Raw genomic sequence first — 10,596 nt, forward strand, 5'->3', positions numbered from 1 at the left:
GTTGTCAGACAGCCAAGGTCAAGGTCTGGCGTGGGCGGGTCCCCCTCAAAAGTCCCGCCCAGAAAGCCCTTCCCAGCCTCTCCTACTGCATCCCTCGCCCCTCCCCACCCACACCTCACCCCCCAACCCCTGGCCCCAGGAACACGCACACCTGTCTGCCTCCTCTTCCCCGTCCTCCCGGGACAAAGTACCAAGTGCCAGCGCCTTCGTGGGGGCTGTGTCTGACTGAGAGCCAGGATATTGGCAGCTCAGTCAATGTCCCCTGAGATGGCCTCTCAGGCAGGGGGACGCTTTTCCAGGTTTGCTGCATGTAGGTTTTATTTTTACGTCATTTACCGAAATTCTTCCAACAGGTTACGGCAGAAGAGCCAGAACGATGTGGCAGCTCTCCATGTGCTCGTAGGCCAAGTCCTGGTTGCAGAGAGAACTAACAGCTCTCAAGCATCTTTCCTGCTGATGGCAGAAAACCATCAGTTTCTGATGACCCAGGGTCATCTGGTTTCAACTGTCACCTTTGGAGAAGTTCCCCATCTGATCAGAGATTTTCCCCTTTCCTTCTCTCCAGGAAAGGTGTGAGGAATCAAGAGGAAGAGGAGCAGATCATTCTGGCTTCAGGGAAGGATGGGTCCAGCCCACGACCATCCTCAGCACCTACTGGCCTTGGTCAGCTTCTGGCTTTGTTTTTGTTGCCGGGTATCTGAGGGCAGTGGCTGCCTTGGTCCCGGGCTCGCCATTCAAAAGGTCCTCCCGTCCTAGGTGCAGGAGGTTCTCCTGAGTCCCGAAGCCCTCTGTCAGCAGCCCCCCACCCCTCAGGACTGCAGGTCCTACCAGAAGCTTCCTAGACAGATGCCACTGTGCAGGCGTGTGGGATAGTGAAGCAGGGAGACCCCTCGCTCAGCCGCTCTTGGTGCAATCAGCGGGTCCTCACTCTCGCCCCTCAACTCCCCCAGGGCTGCTCTAGCTGCTCCCACCCAAAGCTGATCAGGGAGGGCTGGGGAGATCCTCTGGGTGGTCAACTGTCCAGCTAAAGCCCAGGTTTTACAATAGTAAGTGAGTAGGAAGAAAAGTATGTCTGCCGCAGTGGTGCCATAAGGGTGACCTTCTCTATTTGCTCCATTATCTAGAAGACAAATGAGACCCTGCGTGGGGGGACAGTGTATCTAGGCTCGCGGTCAGAAAGTGGGAGAGCCAGGAATCCCCTCAAATCCTGTACTGCTTGCTATGTCACAGGCCATCGCATCCCCTCCCAGTGTCCCCCGTGTACCCCAAATCTTCCCTGTGCATCCCGTGGTCCCCCTCCTCTACTGACACAATACCCCTATTAACGTCAGTTGGGAGAAAGGGACCCCAGATGGAACCACAAACACCCAATGGGCAGAAAACGAGATGGAAAATCCTATCGGTCCTTCTGACAGTTAAAACAAAATTTTATGTGAGCAATATACTCTTGCTCTGATTACCATGCAGTATAATTTTATTCTGGTTTTTCTGGGCCCACTGAACCCCCTGCTCTTTTAAGTGTTCAAATGCTCTGCTTGCCAAGATAAGTGATTATAATTGACAGGGCATTGTCAATCTATAGCAAAGCTGATTTCATTAAGCATGCCAAGGGCCAGCTCTGGGGGCAGGTAGCTGAGCGGAGAGGGGTTTTGATCTCACTCTCTCCCTCTGGTACAGTCCACACTGGCACCAAAGGCTGGAGGGCAAGAGAACAAAGGGAATGTTATGTCTCTGAATTCAAATCTTTCCCTTTGAAATGAGGCAGCCAGAATGGCCAATAAAACTGTGGAAATGGATTTCTGGCTGCATTTGATGTTAAGCCTTTAGTGTCAAGCGCCTGGTCTATCGGTTCTGTGTTCATGCCCCATCCTTTCTTTATTCCTTTTGCTCCCCTTGTATGCCCCCTTCTCTGGAAGGCCTTGTGGGGAACGTGTCCTTTCATAAATAATTTCTTAAAGTTGCCGGGTAGGCAGTTGCATCCCATTGCTGCTTTGACGTGAAAAGAACAAATTAAGTCTTAAAAGAATGGTGACTTGCTTTGTGTCAGTAATAGAACTGGTCTCATATAGATTGACTAAGACCAGAATTCTCCTGCTTCAGTCTTAAATTCTCTGTTTATTACTGCATCTCTGTGTACAGAGTCGCCATCCTTTTACACTGAGTCATCAGAATCCCCATACCATCACTTTCCACCTAGAGAAGAGAGTTGGAGAGAAAGTCCAAGGTTTAGAGGCTCCTCCCTAGTCATCTGTAACAGGATTATCTGTGACAAGGAGCCGAGCTTTCATCTTGAGTGGTTAGCCTGGTCCTTAACTCAGAGGGAAGGATGCGGCCCATCCCTGGCGCCAGCCCCGCCATCACCCTGAGCTGTTTTCAGGCTGGGGGAGGTGATGAAAACAGAGCTTTGAGGACCCAGGCCATAGTCAGTTTCTGGGATCCCAGTGGACCAGAGTGTAGCCTCACCCACCCTACCTACATCCCTCAGTGGGATCAAACTAATCGACCCCGTTTACACCGTGGTTTGTGGTTCCTGGTAAGAGGAAGAACCCGGTAAAAGTGAAGAGAAGAGCCAATGGGATACGGAATTTGAAAAACTAGTTTCCAATCGTGATACTGCCCCTTACTGGGTAATCTTGGGTTACTTACTTCTCCTCCTGCGGCTCAGACATCTGGCTGTAAAAATGAGAGCCGTAATTCTTCCCCTGTCCTGAATTCTAAGTGAGGCTGGATATAAAAGCATTGTTTAAACTCCAAACAATCATACAAATGAGAGCTAGCATCATTGCAAGAATATATCCATTAGCATCATTCGATCTTCATGATAGGTTAGAAAGGACCAGAACACCTCGCAGCAGCCATAGAGCCCGCCAGAGTTCCATCCCAGTAATAGAACCAGTCAGGTATGCTGGAAATCATAAAGAACTCTAGGGAAAATGTACACAACATCTTCTTAAATGCTCTAAACAGCTGGTAAGGTAATAGGAAGTTAGGTCAAAATCTAAGTGGGAGTTAGAGAAAGAAGGCCTGGAAAGTCACTGTTGTCCTGAGGACATTTGGTATACCTGGATAACTGGATCTTAGTTTTTCAGAGCCTTGGAGGATACAAGGGACATAAAATAAAAACCAGAGCCTATTCAAGGTGGGGAATCCAAGAGAAGACCTTCCTTATGGAAAGTCGAGTCTCAAAGGGTACAAGGGTGAACCAGATGGAAACACACATACACATAGGACTTAGTCCTGGTGCTGAGCAGAGAAGCCTTTAGATGGTCAATTGGGGACCTTTAACACAGCCACAGCCTCCCTCTCTAGCTTCATCTTCCTTTACTATCTGCTTAATCATCACCCCTGAGCTGCTGTGACACACTTCCCCATCTCTGCTGGCCATTTCCTACCCCTCCCCTGCTGTACCTTCTATTGGCTGAACATTCTGTGGCTAGAATTTTCACCAGATACCCCTCTCCACATACATCTCCCTTCTTAGCCATACACCCCAGCTTCACTCCACATCAGTTAAATCCCTTCTAATAATGCTCCTGAAAAGAATCAACCTTTGCCTGCTTAGGGGTTGGAATTTCTTTCCAAAATAATACTAATAAAAGTCTGATGATAATGTAAGCACATCTTCTAGAAATAGCTTCTCCTACACTTTTAAGGACCCTAACCATGTCTGGGAGAAGGGAGTGGTCATGGAGAGGGGGTATCATCTGGGGGCACCAACCCCTGGCCCAGCTTCTTTCTTTGCTCTCCTTAGTATGGTGATTGTTTTGACCCATTTCACAGGTGTGACCAGCATCAGACCCTCTATGGCCCTTCTCCTTTCATAGAGAACCTCAGATACCAAAAAAAAAAAAAAAAGAAAGAAAGATGACCTGGTCCAATCCTTGAGTGTTGCCTTGGCCTCACCCAGACCCAGAGGATCAGGACCAGGTCTGAGGCCACACAGCACACCAGCAGATGACCTGTGAGGTCCCAGTCTTCCAACTCGCAACCAGGCCCCCTGGCCACGTCACACCATGGCCAGCGGGAAGGGATGGCCCCAGTCTTTGTGCTTGTTCCCAGGCAGTAGCTTCTTTACTGTCATGGCAACCCTAGAAGGTGGGCAGGGCAGCCTTTATTCTGTCCTTTTATAGAGGAGAACAAAAGACTGGCAGCGAAGTTACCCAGCCAAGGCAGGAGAGGATTGATGAGAGAAGAAACGTGGATATGAGAAAGTGAGCTCAGAGTCTAACAATGGTCTCCCTCAGGTGAACTTAGAGAAAGGCAAGTTACAGTAAATTGGACCTTAAATTGACTTTTGACAGTGGAGCTCTGCTTCCCAGACTCAAGTCCACTCGGTGTCTGGACAAGATGGGTCACAGATTCAATAAAGCAAATTGAGTTAGGTTTCTAGGAAAGGACCTCCCCGTTACTGGATTGATGGGACATCAATGGGGAAGGAAAAAGGATGGAGGGGAGGAGGATAGAAGTACTTTATGCTTCAGCCCAGACTAAAAATTGGTCCTGAGATTTTGAAAACATCATTTAGGATTAAAGGGGTCGGTAATTTCAAAGCTTTCAACTGATCTGATTTTTGTTTTTAAGATGTGAGGATTTAAATTCACCCTCAGAGAAAGAGATGTTTTTATTTTGTGAAAAGCAACACCCAATGAATTCCTTCGGATCTGAAACAGAGGCCCACAGCTGATATAACAATATCTGTGAACCACACTATTCTATATTCAATTCAACATGTATTTATTGAGCACCTACTGTATGCCAGATACCATTCTAGGCTTGGGACTGCAGTAATGAATAAAACAGACAAAAATTCTTGCCCTCATGGAGAAGACAGATGATAAATACCAGCAAATAGGTTTTATAATATATATTAGGTGTTAAATGCTGTGGAGAAAAACAAGGAAGGAGGTCAGGGAGTCCTAGGAGGGGTGTCAATTCAAGTATAGTCATCAGAGAAGGTCTACTGAGAAGCTATCATTTGAACAAAGACTTAAATAAGATGAGGCAGAAAACCTTCAGGTAAAGAGTAATTCCGGCCTGGAGAACTTCAAGTGCAAAGCCCTGAGGCAAGTGAGGGAAAGAGAGAACTTGAAGATGAGGTTAAATGGTAGGATCTTGGGAGGATGAAGATGGAGAATAAATGTCACATGTGTCACACTTGATGTTCGTCAAATCTGAATGATGAAGATACCCAAGACAAGTGGGCATTGACGGGATTGCCCTTAGCAAGCAGAGAGTGAGGCCATTCCTGAGAAGAGTGGGCTCTTCCTAGAGAGAGTGAACATTTCCTCTCTCCTTCACTTTGGGAAAAGGTCAGTCATAAGAAGAGGAAAGAAGGGCAAGAGATCCAGGCCTACGCTGGAGGGGAGCTGGGCCTGGAGGAGGTAGACAGAGGGCATAGGTCTATTCCTTAGAGGGACAGAGGAAAACCCACCCAGTGGGGTATCTGAGCTGACCCCAGGACAGGGCAGCAAGAGGAAAGGGCCTTGGAGGGAACCTAAGGATGATGTCAGCCTGCAGATGCCCATTCAAGGCTGCCTCCCCTTGTTATTCTTCCCTCCCATTATCCCTGAACTTCAGGAAATTCAGAAATTTCTGCCTCTGCTTACCTAGGGGGAGTCTGTTTCAGAACTGGGCCACAGGGAGGCTTGCACAGAGCCAGCAGAGAGATGCAGAGCATAAGTCTGGGCCACTCTGGCTACAGTGCCCAGAGGCCACTGGCACAGACTTGGGAAGTACGGAAGCCCTTTCCACAAACTTTAAGGGGACTCAGATAAAAAGACAGGAGGCCTTTTGCCAGGCTGGAGAAGGCAGGTATATTCAAAAAAAAAAAAAAAAAAAAAAAAGGAAAAGAGCATAAACCTGCAAGGGTTAGGAAAAGAGCATCAGCAGAGAGTCAATCTTCTACAAGATGGAAGGAGAGAGAGGAGGAGTGAAAAAAAGAATCAAAGCAGAAGAAACCACACTCCAGAACACTCATGGAGAGGCCTTTGGCAGAGGAGAGAGAAGATGGACTTAGGAGCTTCAGACAGGCTCAGGATCAGAAACATCATGTCAGAAAAAGCAGGAGTGAGAAGTGGGGTTGAAAACAGAAGATGAACTCTTTATTTGCCCATCCTCACAGAGAAACAAACAGTCAATGTCTACTCCCATTTTTTTTAATGGATAAATTTTCTTTAAAACAATTAAATGGGAAGAACTATGAGTGCTGGTATAAGCACCAGTGCCTGAGAGCAAAGACCTCTAGATTTGGGGAATGGGCACCCCCTCATTAACATTCAGCCCTCTGACCTGTCACCCCAGACAGAAGCTTGACTGTCAATAAGTTTTGTCCAAATACACTGAGTCTCCTATTGGTTTTCTAGTATCTCATTTGTTTACTTATATGATTAACCAAGGATCATCAGACATTTTAGGGAAATTAAACATCCAAGAGAGACCAAAATTTTTTTTTAATGAAAAACTGACTTTGGAGAAAACAAAGATAACTCAGAGAAAATAAACTTATCTTCTCAGAGATATGCAAGAACATATTGCATTCATAAGGAAAGAACAGAATGCTACATAAAAGGAACAATCATATAGCAAAAAAGAGTTCTGGGAAATTAAATATATGATGTCAAAAAAAGAAGAAAATTCAATAAAAATGTTGGAAGGTAACATTGAGGAAATCTTCTAGAATGCAGAACAAAAAATCTATGAAATGGAAATACGAGAGCAAAGTAAAGAGGAGAGGCATAGAAGAGCAATTTAAGAGATTTAGCATTGAACCAATAAAAGTTCTAGGAAGACAAGGTGGTTAAAACAAAGGTGAGAAGAAATTTTCCAAAAAATAATAATAATGCAAGAAATTTCCCAGAGGTAAAGGACAAAAAGCTTAGAATAATCAAGTCCCTTGAGTGATCAGTACAATGAATACTCTAAAATATTCATAACTATATCATTATGAAATTTTAGGAGCTCCACAGAAAGAGAAAATCTCCAAATTATCCAGGGGTCATCTTCAAAAGAAAGGGAATAAAACCAATACTATATTTTTCATTAGCACAACTAGATCTAAGAACACAGTGCTGAAATTCCTCCAAAGTTCTAAGAAAAGATAAGTGTCAACTGAGACTTTCACATCTTGCTAAACTATGACTAAAGGGTGAGAATAGAACAAAGTATGAGAAGAATAATGACATTATCAGACATATAAATATTTATAGGGAAGTTTATCAAAGTTATGCTCATGAAATGGAAGGAAGTAAAAAAAGAAAAAAAAAAGATAAATAGGACACAGTATTCAACCCAGGAAAGTGTCTGGTCGGCAGCTCTATGGAACCTAAAGTAACTGGCCTGGCTTAGAGCAGAAGAATAGAGGGGAGGAAGGAGGGGGTCATCTGTAAAAATGAGGTAGATTCCAGGAATTTGAATAGATTCTTGAGAACTTGAAATACCTCAAGGAGGTAATAAATACAAACAAAGCAAGAAAATAAAGGAACCAAAGCTGATAAACACAAACCAAGCAAGAAAATAAAAGAACATATTAGAAACTTTAAAAAAGAAAATGAACAGTAATCACAGTAATAATCCTAGTACTCTTGGCTATGAGGTGAACGATATTTATGGTCACAGTAAAGTAAACATGATTTGCTTCACGGATGTTCCACTTCTGGAATCAACCTATAGAGAAAGCTTGGTAGACTGTAATATACAAAACAAAAAATAAATTTTATCCATCTTAACATTATAAAAGTGAAAGTACAGTTGTTAGAAATGAGAAGCAGAAGAGAGGGAAGTGGGAGAGGAGGTCCTAAGAGGGGTTGGAGCATCATACACTCATCTCATAAATTGTGAGTCAAATGTTACTGGAGGTTGCTGAAGGAATACAAACTATGTACGTGCAATTTAAACTAATAAAGAAACTAAAAGATTGTGTGTGTGTGTGTTTGTGTGTGTGTGTATAAAATGAGTAGGGGGACAGAGATGTGGGTGATGGTCCAAATGAACAAATTCTTTTGTTATGGGAGGGCCCTGATATATGATATCTAAACTTGATCAATCAAAAATAACATTACTTTCATATATTTCATATATATTTTTTATATATATCTTATATATTATATATATGTATAGACACAAGGACAAACAAAAACAAGCAGAAATAATTAACAGAATTAAAAGTGATTTACTCAGGAGAAAAAGGAACCCCCAGTGACCGGGTAGGACATGGGGCTTGGGGGGAGTGAAGGGGGAGAAGAAGTGGAGGCAGGATGGGACTGGCGCCCCTGAGGGGCGGCTGGGGGAGGGGAAGGGATCCCACGCCCAAAGGGGGAAATTGGGGGACCACTGGGAGGGCAGAAGATCAAAAGGGAGAGTTGCCAGGTTTCCCCTGCCCACTTGGGCCCCCGGGAGCCTGCTGAGATCCCGGGCCTGATCCTCTGCCCACCGAGGCCCCCTCCAGCCGGGCGGATCCTGAGGGAGCAGGAGGGAGGGAAGGGGAGCAAAAGTAAAGGCCGGACTTCTGGGACCAGCACCCCTGGGGGGCGGCTGGGGGAGAGGAGGAGTTCCTACACCCAGCGGGACCCACCCACAATTAGGGGTCCAGCGGGGACGGGGGAGACCCTGGGGGAGACATGGGAGGACACAGAGGAACAGAAGGGAACGCGGCCAGTGCGTTCCCTGTCCACTTAGGCACCATGGAGCCTGTTGGGTTCCTGGCCCTAATCCTCTGCCCTCGGAGCCTCCCTCCTGCAATGCAGAGCCCAAGCCCTGCCCCTGCACCCCAGCCAGGGCCCCACCTCTACACTTGGAGACCCCCTCCGAGACCCCCTCCAACGCACTGGGCCTAAACCCCACCCACACACCCTCACCAAGGACCTTACCTACAAACTCCGGAACTCCACACTCTGGAGGCAGCCCTTTGGATGTGCTGCCTCTCCACTTCTGGGCAGGTCCTAAGCAGAGGCCCTGTCCATGCTTGAATGATGCCCCTCCTAGAACCCTCCCCAAGGCCTTTTCCAGGTGCCTGGGTTCTGAGCCTAGGCCCTGCCCCACTTTCAAACGTTCTGCCCTCCCACCTAGGTCATGCCCCACCCGAAACCCTGCCTAAGTTTCACTTCCACCTAAACTCCGCCCACCCCATAGGCAAGGGTTTTGTTTTGTTTTGTTTTTTCTTTTTTCCTCTTTTAGATTGGGGTTCTGTTTTACCTTGTTGTTGATTCATTTATACTTTTATTTTTTCTAATAAATCTTTTAATTTTCTAATTTTATTTTATTCTTTATACTTTGTTATTGTTCTGCTCCTTTTAGCTTGTTCCCACCCCCCCTTTTTTTTCTTTTTTCTAGTGAGGTTTTGTTTTACCTTATTGCAGCTGTTTCAATTATATTTTTATTTTTCCTAATATATTTTTTATCTTTCTAATTTTATTTTGTTTTTTATTCTTTGTTATTGTATAGCTCCTTTTTTCTTTTTTTTTCTTTTTTTTTTTTTTGGCCTCACCATGTGGCTTGCAGGATCTTGGTTCCCAGGCTGGAGGTCAGGCCCAAGCTCCTGTGGTGGGACCTCCAACTCCAAACTGCTGTACTAACAAAGAATCTCAGACCCAGGGAAAATTAATCAGAGTGAGGCCTCCCGGAGGTCCTCATCTCGGCAGCAAGACCCAGCTCTATTCAACCACCTGCAAACTCCAGTGCTGGATGCCTCAGGCCAAACAACCAGTAAGACAGGAATACAGTCCCACCCATCAAAAAAAAAAAAAAAAAAAAAAAAAGAAAGGAAGGAAGCAACAGAAAAATATGTTACAGATGAAGGAGCAAGGTAAAAACCTACAAAACCAAATAAATGAAGACAAAATAGGCAACCTACATAAAAAAGAATTCAGAGTAATGATAGTAAAGATGATACAAAATCTCAGAAACAGAATGGACAAAATACAGGAAACATTTAACAAGGATCTAGAAGAACTAAGGAGCAAACAGTGATGAACAACACAATAACTGAAATTAAAAATACTCTAGAAGAAAATTTATGGGACACAGCAAAAGCAGTTCCAAGTGGGAAATTTATAGCAATACAGGCCTACCTCAAGAAATAAGAAAAATTTCAAATAAACAACCTAATCCACCACCTAAAGGCATTAGAAAAAGAACAAAGCCCAAAGTCAGCAGAAGGAAGAAGAATGGATAAGTGACCTGGAAGATAAAATAGTGGAAATAACTACTGCAGAGCAGAATAAAGGAAAAAGAATGAAAAGAATTGAGGTCAGTCTCAGAGACCTCTGAGACAACATTAAACACACCAACATTCGAATTATAGGGGTCCCAGAAGAAGAAGAGAAAAAGGAAGGGTTTAAGAAAATATTTGAAGAGACTATAGTCAAAAACTTCACTAACATGGAAAAGGAAAGAGCCAGTCAAGTCCAGGAAAAGCGGAGAGTCCCATACAGGATAAACCCAAAGAGAAACATGCTGAGACACATATTAATCAAACTATCAAAAATTAAATACAAAGAAAAAATATTAAAAGCAACAAGGGAAAAGCAACAAATAACATACAAGGGAATCCCCATAAGGTTAACAGCTGATCTTTCAGCAGAAACTCGGCAAGCCAGAAGG

The 10,596-nt window shown here is 44.6% G+C and overlaps 1 long non-coding RNA gene across 1 annotated transcript; it reads right to left on the reverse strand.

The window, feature by feature from the left end:
- Positions 1-316: 316 nt before the first annotated feature.
- On the reverse strand, positions 317-9,002 carry LOC129392571 (uncharacterized). The gene is made up of 3 exons (XR_008618742.1): positions 8,865-9,002; positions 2,647-2,724; positions 317-2,193 (listed from the first exon to the last, which is right to left on the reverse strand). It is a non-coding gene; the product is annotated as an uncharacterized lncRNA (long non-coding RNA).
- Between the last annotated feature and the right edge of the window lie 1,594 nt (positions 9,003-10,596).

This window comes from Physeter macrocephalus, chromosome 11, assembly GCF_002837175.3.
Source record: "Physeter macrocephalus isolate SW-GA chromosome 11, ASM283717v5, whole genome shotgun sequence".
NCBI lineage: Eukaryota > Metazoa > Chordata > Mammalia > Artiodactyla > Physeteridae > Physeter > Physeter macrocephalus.